The 14,363-nt window shown below is 32.5% G+C and overlaps 1 protein-coding gene across 1 annotated transcript in view; it reads right to left on the reverse strand.

Annotated features, from left to right (window-relative positions):
• The window catches only part of LOC142339444 (uncharacterized), a 512,010-nt gene that overhangs the window by 346,540 nt on the left and 151,107 nt on the right, over positions 1–14,363 (reverse strand). The gene's annotated exons all lie outside the window — the stretch shown is intronic.

A 14,363-nucleotide genomic window follows, 5' to 3' on the forward strand; every position in this document is an offset into this window, starting at 1 on the left:
ATTTACAGTTAGCTACATTTTCAGCATGCATGATACACTAAGCTGTTTTAATTTTGTTTAAACCTTTGGTTTTAGTTTGCTGTGTCGCAATGAGATATCGGCACAATTTAGGCGATTTTTTAAGGCGAACACATTTGTTTGTCATCTGCGCGCATGCTCTGCGTTGCAATGCATGATATATGTTTATATTCAAAAATGTCGCCATAGATAATTATTTTTTTAGTGGGAAGAAATATACCATATAGCGGTCTGCAAATTGTGGAAACAAAAGCACAGGAGAGGAAAAAGAACCTGACGACATAGTTTTCACAATTATCTGAAAAATCGGTAGATTTCTGCTCGTTTAACTGAAGAATTGGAAAAAGAAACGCTTACAAATTTCATTTTACTGGCTTTCACTGGCAGTTGAAGCTTGAATTCAAGCTTTACTTTGAAAAAGAAAAATAACCACGTTCTTATTTCACAAAACTTAGTTCTCAAATTGTTTCTCAGAATGGCAGGCCTCTCGACCGATAACTACATTGGTGACATTGACTCATACGCTGTGGGCAGGTTTGTGACAACTCCTCCATCTAGGAATGGAAGTTCTCAGTTATCCGAACCCCCTCCCATGGTCGAGTTGCCCGAACATGCTACACGAGACAGCAGCTTGCTGTCTAGTGCGTATATGCGATCGGCTTCATACAGCTACAATCGGGAAATGATTTCAAGCATTCAGGCCGATGAAAATTTCCGACATCATTCATTTCACGGAACTGATAGCCAGACAGCTTCTATACTAGCTGCCAACAAAATGGAATGCCAATTGATTGACGTCATTAAGAAAATGAGATTCTCCATTGATGAACTTGAAAGGACAATGAGGCGCAGTCTTGTTCCCGATGACTTGAAGCGATGGAACTTTGGATTTATAGATTTTTAATAGTGGATTCTGCTGTGTCCACAACTTCTGCGTGCTTTATAAATTAACAGGAGAAATTCAAATTCAAATTAGAATTCAAATAGTAGATAGGAGATTCACTACAGATTCATTGTTTCATGATGACCCAAAGGAACTTAATTGTGCATTATGTTCAGTTTAAAATCAGTGTCCATTTTCTTTTCTGAAACTAGAATGAACATTCGGATTTTGATTTTCATGATGTTTAATACTAAATCAGAAGAAATTGAGAATTTTGATGATTTCGAAATTTTAAAGGACATCAGTTTTGAACAGTAATTTAGTGTTTATTGTGTAAAAACAGTACAAAAACCGCTGGTTTTTTATTTCAAATTGACTTTGTAAGGCTACAATAATGAGTCCAAGATATTCACAAATGACAATATCCGGCGGGGTAGAGGTTGGGTTGGTGTGTATGTGTGTGTGTGTGTGTGTGTGTGTGTGTGTCTGTGTGTCTGTGTGTGTGTGTGTGTGTGTGTGTGTGTGTGTGTGTGTGTGTGTGTGTGTGTGTGTGTGTGTGTGTGTGTGTGTGCGTGCGTGCGTGCGTGCGTGCGTGCGTGCGTGCGTGCGTGCGTGCGTATGTGTGTGTGTGTCATGATTTGATTTATCTGCATCATTTTTGATTTGTAATTGAGTTTCCGAAGATACCGTATAAGTTACCGTAGACAATTGATGTGAGCGGCAATCATCAGTTCTATTGAGTTCACCAAGGTAGTTGTTTACAACTCGGAAATTCACAGGGATCCTGATCAACAAAACTTGTGGTGCTGTCCAAATTTAACAGTTAACTCCAATAAATCAATAGTGTTGAAGTTTTTTTGGAATTGAAGTTAAGAGTACAAGTTTGCAGGTTGAAAGAAAAGTTTTCTTAAAGATATACAGTTATTGAAATGAATAAATCTTCTCTGTATCGGTTATTTATTGCGGCTGGATTCAAGTGTCAAAAGATCACATCTTTGAGTCTAAGTTCAATCTTTCAATTTAAGTTTTCTGCCTCGAACTTTTAGTGACCGTTGAAATCGTATAGCCTGGGTTCTCTAAGTAAGTGAGAACAACTTAAGCAGACCGAGGGGGCTACGATTAATATTTGAGCTTAATTGGAGAACCAAAGGTTGTATATTAAACACATCCATTTTTTCAGCACTATTTTAAAGTAGGAGAAATTGTTGGTAACTTTATGATGCTCTTTGATTGGCATACAAGTGTTGTCTATGCAATTAACATTGCAGGATCAACCTATTTACAGATTTTTTTCCTATTTTATATCACAATATCCGAGCCGATCTGTTTCTTTTGCAACAAAATTAAATGTAGAAACAAGTACCACAAAACTTGAGAAGGCCGCTAAATTCTGGTCGGAAACTCAGCAAAATGTTCAAGACGTGGAATGTTTTAAATAGCACTACGTGTGTTTCTATCGTGTTTTAATAGGTTTACGTGTGTTTTCTACTAGCCAACTCAAGGTTAACTTTCTAAGTTGGACTATAATCAGCCATAGAGCAGCCTCATTACGTTTCAATCTGGGTGATCTACTGCAACAGAAAACTTCACGTTGATCCAAGTGTCCTCAAAAATCTTTACAAAACCGTGGTCCCATTCAATATGCAAAAAATATGTTCAAACACTGAGAATCTTCTCAACCTTCAAGACCGTTTTATTTCAGAAATTCATTATTGTCAGCCCGGGATGACCACCATAGATGTTTCTTGGAAACCGTACGTAAGACATGTATGGTTGTATGGCTTTTTTGATACCAATCATAAGACCTTGAGAAACCTTGTGTCCGGAACCACCGAAAATAATCGCAGAAATTTCTCCTTAAACAATTAAAAACAACAAGGAAGCTCGTTAATGTGCGTTAGCACATGCTGTTCCGACCCCAGTTCACCTGCATTTTTGACTTCATTGTCAACCAAATGAAGAGATAATCAAAAAAAGGAAATTTGAGTTAAAAAAATCTTTACATACCCAAACTACTAAATGAATTACATAATGTTATGCCTCATTACAGCGATCACAAGATCTGCCATTAAAAAGACTACGAGAAAAAAACAACAAAATCAGCAAAAACTAAGACTTCAGAGCAAAAACTCATTATCGAAATATAAAAGCACCTTGTAACAACGTCAAAATGCAGCCAGATAAAACCTTAACTACACAAATTTACTTTTTCTTAACTATACAGCAGTTGCAATTTTTCATTAGTTAGACTAGGTAACAGGACAGGTTGACAAAGAGAACGGATAATGAGGCGAAATTCAAAAATTAATCAACATTTTTTAAACCAAGAAATTAGCTTTTAAAAAAACAATCTTTTATAAATTTACTAAAAAGTCATTACAAAACCAAGAAGACCTGTTTTTGGTTAGACTCACCCGTAGAAATGGACTAAAGATGCAGAAAAACTCAAAAAATTCGATTAACGAAAACAAAAATTATTGACACCATTAAAATCATTGGCTTTTATCTGAATATTCTGTTTTTGATTCAATTGTTATTTGCACTGATTCAGCTAAACGATTTAAACTGAGAGGTTTAATAAGTTCACTTGAGCTAAATTTGAAAACCAATGGGATCTGTTATTACGCGATTGTGCTGAAAGAAGAGAAAAAGAAACACAAAATTTGACACCTCAAAAAACGTTTATGAATGAGCATTTTGTCCAACAAACAAAGCATCAGTGACAACATAATATCAGAAGATATGTTGTTATTTGAACTACATGAAATGGGATGTGACCTCGCAGGGATGAAAATAAGTTACAAGTTGACGAAAACAACAACAAAAACTGAAAAGTTTGGAAAATCTTTGCAAATGTGTAATATCATAAACTTCAAGACTATTCGCTATAAAATGACTGCTACGGGTAATATTATTCATTCAATGCTCAATTACAAGTTTATGAGACCAATTCTGCAGTTTACGGCTACGTATAGAACAAAAAAATAGGCAGTAATAGCAAATTCAAAAAAAAAAAAATTGAGCGAGAAAAGTGTTGAAGGCATTAAAGTCAACTTTTAAATAGAAAATTTTCTTTTTTCAATTAATTTTTTATTTCAATGGGATTCTTCTTTCTTCTTAATATGGCTACCGAAAATCAACAGAAATGGACAAATACATTAGAACCAACAAACTTTTGAGTAAACTCGTAGTATCATCGCCATTAAAATCAATAGCTTTCAACGGAAGCCAGTAAATACGCTTAATAATGCTTTGATAGGACGACAAGGATGTTTGTTATGCAAAATTTATCAATAAGATATTACAAGATGTCCATGACTATGAAAACAAAGCAAGTACAAGCAAAAACCAAAAATTCAAAAAAGAAGTGCGAGAACGTGTCGAAGCAATTTAATCCATAAGCTTTTCTCTGAAAATTTAATCTATGATCCATTGAATGTCTTCTCTAAACCAATGGGATCAACCAATATCATGATAATGTGATAAGATTTCAATAGGAGCCAGTAATACGAAAACATCCAAAAATTTAAAAAAAAGCTTTTTGAAATCTTGTTGCATTGAAGTCATATAGCAAATAGTTAGAAGATAAAACCGCTAAACAGATTTATTTCGGTTGCCATAGAAAAAATTGGGGCCCTAACATCACTGTCATTGACTTACAGTTCACGAAGACAAGCCTATGATTGGTAAATGTTAAAAAAAACTTTCGGAATTTTATTTTTGAAGTCTTAACAGTCATTAGCTGTCCACTCAAAGCGCTAGATAGGTTCACTTAATGCTCATTACGGAATATATTGCACTATTAATCAATAAGTCTATGCAATAGGGCTCGAAAAAATTAGTAAAACCTCAGAAGAAAAATCAAAACTTCAATTAAAATTACGAAAAGTCAGAGTCGAAGCCAAAAAATATGAGCAATTCCTTGAAAACGGATTTTTTGTTCATTGGGCTTCATTTGACGTAAATTCATAAATGGAATCCGCGATATAAGAAGTGACTAATTTCTAGGTGACTTAAAAAATGAAAAGTTCTCTAAAAAGGCTCTCAAATAGAATTAGAAATTTTTTTATAGTGAACTTCTCTATGAGACCAGAACTGGTCTTTTTTATCGTTTTAGTTAATTAGAAAGACCAAAATGATCCAATTTTTGGCGTGAAATGTAATTTTGAAATACTGTTTTTTATAGAAAAAATCTAAATTTGAAGAAAAATTACACTAAAAGTGAACAAAATCATGCAAAATATCCCGTGTTCACAAAAAATTTCAAACCTCGGTAACTCCTCAAAAAAACGAAATTCAAAAAAATCTTTTTAGTTTTGAATTCTACGCTAGACGAGCTTTATAATGATACCACTCACATTTCTCTACAATGAATATATCGATTGGCCAAAATTGTTTGAACAAAAAACCCATTTGAGTATAGTTCCTCCCCACAAGTGGGTTCGAACTAATATGCAAATATATGAGATCAGAAACTGAAGTTCACAAGGAATGAAGCGTGAAGAGGAAGCCAAATTAATTCGTTAGCAAAATCATAAAAGCACTGTGAAAAAACTCCAGAAACAAAGCGACTAAAGGCAGTTTGATATACAGCCTTATTTTAGTCAATACCGCAAAACACTTTCTACCTTGAAAGTATTACTGGTAGCTGCATAAACTAATACGTTTGCCCTACCAATGAACTGATAAAATCAAAAAGGGATTTCAAAATCTACCAGATATTTCTACAATCAAACATCAGCTTGGAAGATTAACGTCAACAATTCTTGATTTTTGGCCTGTGCATTAAACGTACTATAAAACAGCCAATTTAAAGATTAAAGAGGCACAAATTTGGAAGCCCACGCAACATTAATTTTTCAATATGTTGATACATCTAGGAAAAACAGATTTTTATAGCTGCGAAGATGTAAATTGAGCGGAGCTATATTGCGCTGCTCTTGGTTTTTTTACAATTCAAAGAACTTGAACTGTATTGGGGCGCTGTCTTTTTTACGATTTTTTAAACTTCTTTTTAACCGGAAGTAGTATTTGTTCAGGCGGCGTCTTGAACTACTAATTAAAGTGAGTAAAATTGACGTTTGAACTAACTTCTTCTGAGCGAGAGAAGTTTTTTGTTCATACGCTGCGTTCATTGAATCTTTTTGACTTTGAAAAAATTTTTTGAGAGATTGGCGCATATAGTTTACAGTTTTTAGCCGTGTTTTCGTACTTTTAGCCAAACATTTTTAATTGTGACTTCGTTTTTGTACAAGTAAATTTTGATCAATGCCGCCTGCATATGCAACCCCCTGAAATTGATACGATAATGTTTCGTATGTTGTGCAAAATTGACCCAAATTTCTCAAGTTTTTGTTTTTGGCCTTTTTCATTAATTTCTTCATTTTTGGCTCTTTGAACGGACTTTTATTAATGCAAATTAGTGAATGTGTAAGTTTATTTTTGATAATTCGTAAAATGGGTGCCTCTTTTTGACGTGAGTTGTTTTTGTTTGATAAAATTGTACAAATAATTACCCGATTTCGGTGGTTTTTGTCAACGTTTTCTAAGTCTTTTGTTTATACTTTGAGTATATTTACCATAAAATTTTTTTTGGTGCACCATTGGTGTTTTTGCTTTCGTTTCGTTGCTAGCTGATTTTTTTTGGCGATAACTCTTTAAAATTCAGTAAAATTTTTTACCATAGTTTGTACTAACTTTGAACAATACTCAGCGAATATTAGACCTTGGATCTGGAAACATACGAATTTATGCGTTTGAGTACTGATCTGAATCTTTAGTCTTTTTAAATTTCTTTTCGATTTAATTAATTTTTTGTCACGTTTAGTTTTATCGTCTTCATTGTGATTGAAAAGACAAACAATTTTTATAGCTAAAGCGAATAAATTTAATTAGCTAGCAATTGATTACTGTTTTTATATTGTAAAATAGTATTTCCATTGAGAGTACTTACGCAATTGATAAATCTTGTTACAGTTTTTGGCCATTTCGTGTAATATTTAAAATTTTCTTCCAAAATAAACTTTTGAGAGCCTAACATGACTTGACTTTTGGTGCTCGTGCAATTTGGTGTTTTCAACTGCGTACCAATAAATTTGGTTTGTTTTATATATGGGAGGAATGTAATTTTTCTGTTCAGTTGCTTTTAGTGGCTATCTTCATTTCTTGACGAATTTTTTGTTTTTAGTGGTTGGAACTAGTTGGCTTAAGTAATTTCCTGACGAAGACGACTCTTTGGGTTGTTTCCAGATTACTTCCGGCTATGTTTTTTCACGATCTGTTCACAAATTTTCATGATTTTCGAAGTCAAACTGCATTAATGATTTTGGTCACGCCGGAACTGGAAGTGGAGCAAAAAGGCGACAAAGTTAATTTAGTAAGCAAGTGATTATTGTTTTTTTAATTGTAAAAGTGTTTCGATTGAGAGTACTTACGGGAATTGATAATCTTTCTAACAATTTGGTCTTTTCTGAGTGTATTCAAATTTTGTTTCCAACGTAAATTGTTGGGGAGAATAATATGACTTGACTTTTGGTGCTCGTGAACTTTGATGTTTTCAATTGCGTACAAAAAATTTGGCTTGTTTTATTTATATAGGAGGAAAGTAATTTTTCTGTTCAGTTGGTTTTATTGGCTATGTTCAGTTTTTTGCGATTTATTTTTGTTTTCAGTAGTAGGAACCAGCTGATGTAATAGGCAGTTCCTTCACAAAGACGACACTTCGGGTCGTTTCCGGAATTCTTCGGCTTTTTACAGATCTGTTCACACACTATCATGATTTTTGAAGTCAAATTGTAGTAGTGATTTTGGTCACATTGGAACAGAAAAAACGATTGGTTTTGCGGCGTGGATTTTTTCACTCGAATATTCAAGTAAAGCAAGAAATCGGTGTTTGAGCATAAATTCGCTTTCTCGATAGTTTTTTTTGTTCACAGGCGGCAATTTTATTTTGTTTTCTACTGTTTGTTTTCGATTTTGGATCGGATTTTTTTTCTAAATGGTTTTCCCAATCCATTCGTTCGTACTTCATTCTAGGCTTGGTTTTTTGGCTGAACGAAATTTCCGTCTCTAGCTAGTGTTTTTTTTGTTCACATGCGGCATTTTGACTTTGATTTTCTGTTTTTTTTTTTCAAAAAAATTTTTGATCAACTTTTTTTTGGAAATGGGTTTTCCCTATTCACTCATAGTCCCTTCTAGGTCTAGTTTTTTGTTTAGTGAATGAAAATTTTTTGAAATGTACTTCAAGATTTGTCCTGCTACTTTTTTTGTTTCGTCGTCTGATGCTCTTTTTTGTTTTACATTTCTACATACAGCTGTAATAAAACTCCCTAATGAAAAAGTTTCTGCCCAAAGAGTTTTAACAAGCTTTGTTGATTTATTGCTGATTGTTTTTTAAATAGCTTTTTGAGCGACGCCGATAACTTTTCAACTTACATCTGTGTCTGTTGCTAACTTTATTATACGGCAGGTAAGTCTACTCTTTCGTAGCTATTCCACCAATCTTCCGGCTATGTTTAATAATGGAAAATCTTCTAACAAATATGTTTTCATAATATAGCTTAATCGATATCAGTAAAAAAACTGTGAAATACAGCGGAAGCCTATATCTCATTGTTAAGATAAAAGTGAATGCTTTTCATTAGGGGTTTTCTTTCGTGTTGCAGACTGTGTGAGCATAGGCATCAGAATTTTTAAAACAAAAAATTCAAGGCAACAATCGAAATACTCCTGCGATCTAAAGTAGCGATGTACGAATGCGCAGTAGACGTACTCACAAGACTTGCAAGGAATCTGTGTACAGCGGCAAACAAAATTATTTATAAAAGTCTAGGTCATTTTGGCAATCACAAATCTTTAATCTATTATCTTTGACCAAAAATCGTATAGGTTTAACATTTTATAAAATCTTGTTACCTAAATTCAACAATATAATGGTACTTATTTTTATTGAAACGCGCCCAAATTGCATTGAAAATTATTATTTAATGCATTTAAAATTCTTATATACGCTGCACTCTGGAAACTATTCCTTTATGATCTGTAGTAAAAAATATTTTTTTAAGCACAATCTGTACGAAAAAGAGAAGTTGAAAGCCTATAAATTATTCTTACAATTCATAAGTTATGTCAGCAAAACCATCAGCAACATATTTTGCTAATGCGTGCGTGGCAAAATGAATGGAGTTCTAAAAGTTTGAATTGTAGCTTTTTTGGAAAAATTGCTGTTCAATTTCTATTTTCGACCCGGATACCTTTTTCTCGCTGGTAAATAGATAATTGCTTCACAAGGGCGGCACAAAGAATATATATATATATATATATATATATATATATATATATATATATATATACGAAAATCTATAGTATATAAAACATAAATACGAAAAAGTATAATGTAACATGGGGGTTTCTGAGGGGGAAACGATCAAAGCCCTTTCTTACAGGAATGATTGTTTTTGATAGTTATTCAAACTCAATAATATGCGTGCTATTCAGTATGACACAATAACTAGAATTTATGCAGCTTTCAAAGAAGCATTCTTTCAATCAGTTTCAATTCTTTTTAACTGCGACAATTGTTTTCTGTAGCACTGCTTTTAAAATTTAATTTCCAATTCTGGGATAACGAACACAAAAATTAACAAGACCACACTTTTTGCTTTGTACATAATATAAAGAGCATCCCAATATCAGACTATCAATCTGTCCAAACCTTTGTTCCGAACAAAATTCTAGAGTCAAAACAAAGCCCTGAAAAATTATTTCAGACTGCGCTAGAGGATTTCTATTTAAAATTTATTTGCTGCTAGGTTCTTTTAGAGGTTTCCTCCAAAGGTTATTACAGGATTAACAAATTGAAGAAAAGCTGAAAAACAATTGACGCGAGTATAAGACAAAGCAGAGACTACTCAAGGGCGTCAAAAAAAGCATCGATTCTATTGTCAGTGACTTTGAAAAAAAAATTCTGAAAATTCACATGTGGTGTTGTGAAAGAACTGTACTTTTAATTTCCTCATAAAGAACTAACAAGGATGCTCGTAAATGTGCGTTCGCACATGATGTTCCGACCCGCGCTCATCTACATTTTTGACTTAATTGTCAACCAAATGAAGACATAATAAAAATAGATGTTTGAGTATAAAGAAACATTCAAAAACCTAACTACTTATCGATTTACATAATGCCATGCCTCATTACAGCGCCGACGAGATCTTTCAATGAAAAAACTACAAAAAAAAACAGACAACAAAAGAAGCAAAAACAAAGATTTCACGGCAAAATTTAAATTTATTTTGTCCACTGCATAAATTTACTTTGTCCATACTATACAACAGATGGCAATTTTCCTTAAAGAGACTAGGTAACACAGTCGACAAAGGGAAATAATAAGGCGAAACTGAAAAATCAATCAACTCTTTTTAAACCAAATAATTTATAAAGTCTTAAAAATCATTAGCTTTTAACAAAATAATTCTTAATAAATTTACTAAACACTCATTCTGAAACCAATAACCAATAGCTCCTGTTGTTGGTCAAATTAGGCCATAGGAACGGACGACAGAAGCAGAGAATCTCAAAAAATTAAACAATTTGCGAAAACACAAATTATTGAAGCCATTAAAATCATTAGCTATTATCTGAATACTGTGTATTCTTCCTTCCATTTTCATTCAAACTATTGCAACTAAATATATACTGAAAGATTAAATAAGTGCATTGGGGCCACATTTGAAAAGCATTGGGATCTGTTATTACGCGAATGTGCTAAATGAAGAGAAAAGAAACAAAAGTACATCACTAAAATTTTTATTTAAACGCATATTGCCCAATAACAAAACATCAGTTACGACATGATACTATTAGACATTTAGTTTTTTCAATTACAAAAAATTGTATTAGACCTCTCAATGATGAGAATAAGCTACATGTTGACGAAAAAAAAACAACAAAAACTGAAAAGTTTAAAAAATCATTGCAAATGTATAATATCATAAACAATGAGACTTTTCGCTAGAAAATGACTGCTCGGGTAACATCAATCCTTGATTACTCAATTAAAAGCTTTTGAGACCGGTCAGCATTTTACGCCAACCTAAAGATAAAAAATAGGCAAAAAACGCTAATTCAAAAAAAATTGAGCGAGAAAAGTGTGGAAGCCATTAAAATGGAATGACTTTTCGGTAATTTTTTTTCTATCATCCATTATTTTTTCAACAACATGAGACTCTTGTTTTCAATATGACTTCAAACTGTCAATAAATATGAATAAATACATTAAAACCACGAAATTTCTGAGAAAACCGCTACCATCAACGCCATCAAACTCAATTGCTTTCAGCGAAAGGGAATAAAAGCGCTCGATGGGAGCATAAGAGTTATGCCTCAATTTACGAAAAGACTGTTTCTCATTGACAAGTTATCGATACGATAAGAAATGACAATAAGTCATTGACTAAGAAAACAACAACAAAAACCCAAAATTCAGTAGAAAAGTGCGAGAAGAAAGTGTCGAAGCCATTTAAACCATAAGCTTTTCTTTAAAAACTTTATCTATGATCCACTGAAAATTCTTTTTAAGCCATGTGGTATTAACACAAATAGGATAATGTGATGAGATTTCAGAAGAACGACAAACAAATCCAAATATTTTCCAAATGTCCAAAAAATTTATGAAAACTGTCGCATCGATTTTATCAAACCACTAGTTAGAAGATAGAGCCGTCAATTAGATAATTTTTCTGAAGTAAGAAAAAAAGAGTTCCGGTAATTACTTAGGCGTTCGTGTACAGTTCACGAAGATATTTTTACAATTGGTTAAAGTTCAAAAAATTTTTTCGAAAAACTATTTTTGAAGTCTTAACAGCCATTAAATGCAAATCTTTCAACAGAAGTCAACAAATACGCTCAGTTTTGGTTTGATAGAACGGCTGAGATTGTTTGTCATGAATGGGTAGTCAATATGAAAACACAATAAGTCTTATGATCATGGAACAAAAACAATTACAGAAACCACGAATTCGTTAGAAAAGTGCGAGAAGAGAGTGTCGCAGCCATTTAAACTATGTATTTTTATAGAAAAATTTTATCTATGCTCAATTTAACGTCTTCTCAAAACCTATAGGAGCTATCAATATTAGGATGATGTGATTAGATATCAACAGGTACCAAAAATACAGAAATATCTAAAAAAATTAATTTCTTTTTGAAATCTTGTGGCATTGGAGCCATAAAACCAGGAGTTAGAGAAAAACGGTAACCCAAAAAATTTAGATTGCTGTAGAAAGTAAGGAAGCGGTTCTGGTCATTTCTGAGAATTTCTTACAAATCATGAAAACAAGTTTAAAATTGTTTAGTGTTCAAAATTTTTTTGAAAATTTATTTTTGATGTCTTAACAGACAATAAATTCAAAAGCTTTCAACAGAAGTCAAAAAATACGCTCAGTCATCAGTCGAAAGAAAAACAAAGGTGCTTGTCATGCATGGGTAATCAATACGATATCACACTAAGGCTTATGACTATAAAAACAACAACAAATACAGGCAAACAATAAAAAATCAGTGGAAAAGTGCAAGAAGAAAGTGTCGAAGCCTTTTAAACCATAAGCTTTGCTCTGAAAACTTTATCTATGGTAAATTGAACAGTTCTATAAACCAACGGGAGCTATCCGATCAAAAATAATATGATAAAGTTTCAAAAAGATTCAAAATACGAAATTATCCAAAAATTTTAAAATTGTTTTCGAAATCTTGTGGCATCGAAGTCACAAAACCAATAGTTAGACAATAAAACCGCTAAACATATTAGTTTTGGTTGTAATCGAAAGGAAAGGGATCCTGTGACTACTGAGGCACTTGACAAAAATAAATTTATGATCGGTTAATGTTTAAAAAATATTTTTCGAAAAATTGTATATAAAGTCTTAACAGTCATTAGCCGTCAAATCAATGCACTGAATAGATTCACTAATGCTCATTTTGAAACTCATTGCACTTTTAGTCAACGATTCTATGCCATAGGGTTCCAGAAAATCAGTAAAACCTGAAAAAGAAAATCAAAATTTCATTAAAAATTACAAAAGCCATAGAAAACAAGTGAGATTGCTTGAATACGTGTTTTTGTTCATTAGGCGTCATTTTACTGTAAATCAAGTTTATCATTAACCAAACATCGATATAAAAAATGACCAGTCTCTAGGTGACTTAAAATATATGAATTTTGTGAAAAAAAAACAGCTCTTAAATAGAATTCGAATTTTTTTAATGGTAAAATTCCCTGATAGGAAACTTCCTATGAGAAAAGAACTAGTCTTTTTTATCATTTTTTGTGTATTTGGAACACAAAATTGATTCCTTTTGTAGCGTGAAATGTAATTTTGAATGAACATTTTTTAAAGAAAAGATCATAATTTGAAGAAAAATTACGCTAAAAGTGAACGAAATCGTACCAAATATGACGTGTTCTCACAATCCTCGATAACTCCTCGAAAAATACGAAATTCAAAAAAATCTTTTTAATTTTAAATTTTAGGCTGGACGAGATTTTTAATGATGCCACTCACATTTTTCTACGATGAATATATCGATCGGCCAAAATTGACTGAACAAAAAAAAACATTTGAGTTTATAGTTCCTTCCCCCACAAGTGGGGTCGGAACAATAAATTGACCAATACTGTTAGAAACAAATCAATCAAACTGAAACACAAATGTGTATCTTGATCTCTATATTGTCAATAAATTGAACTTTCACGAAAAGGTGAAACATTGTTCACAAACAGCTGAAACTTTCCCGGAACATTGTTTCCTCATATTCAAGCGACAAAAAAACTCGGGCTGAAATTTTGCCTAGACTTGTTTTTCAGGAGTAAAATCAAGCAATGCAGAATTTGTTTGAAACTGGTGACAGCTTATTTTTTTAAATCCAACTGAGCTTTTGACTATCAGTTGATAATTGCCTAAACGACGAGAGCTAAGCAATGATGTGTGTCTTCTCAGTTTGATTGCATATTGCTCTCACCCAAAAGAAGAAGAGTTTGAATTCAGCAAATAGTTGATGAAATAAACTGCCGATGTATGGATTTAAATATCAGACTATGCTAAACTTAACCTAGAATTTGTTAATTCCAATATCGTAATTAAAAAATGATTATCAAGCAAAAAACAATCACAGCAAAAAATGGAACACTTTGTTTAAATGGGCAATTCAGCATTCGCTTTTTTCGATAAGGAGTTGAATCTAGTTTTATATAAAAAATGAAGACCTAGCAGATTCAGAAAGCCAATATTTTGAAGATCTTTAATTTTTTTAAAAAATGTTTTTATTTCTAAGTTTATTTACCTCGGAGAAAGTTAGTTTGATTACTTTTTGCACTTTTATACATCTTAGTTTTAATTCATATGTTGCTGCATTTTGAAAAGTTTCAGCTGACATCTCAGGAAAACATAATGCATCATTTTTAAGG

Source organism: Convolutriloba macropyga, chromosome 5, assembly GCF_964194025.1.
Source record: "Convolutriloba macropyga chromosome 5, txConMacr16.3, whole genome shotgun sequence".
Classification (NCBI taxonomy): domain Eukaryota; kingdom Metazoa; phylum Xenacoelomorpha; order Acoela; family Convolutidae; genus Convolutriloba; species Convolutriloba macropyga.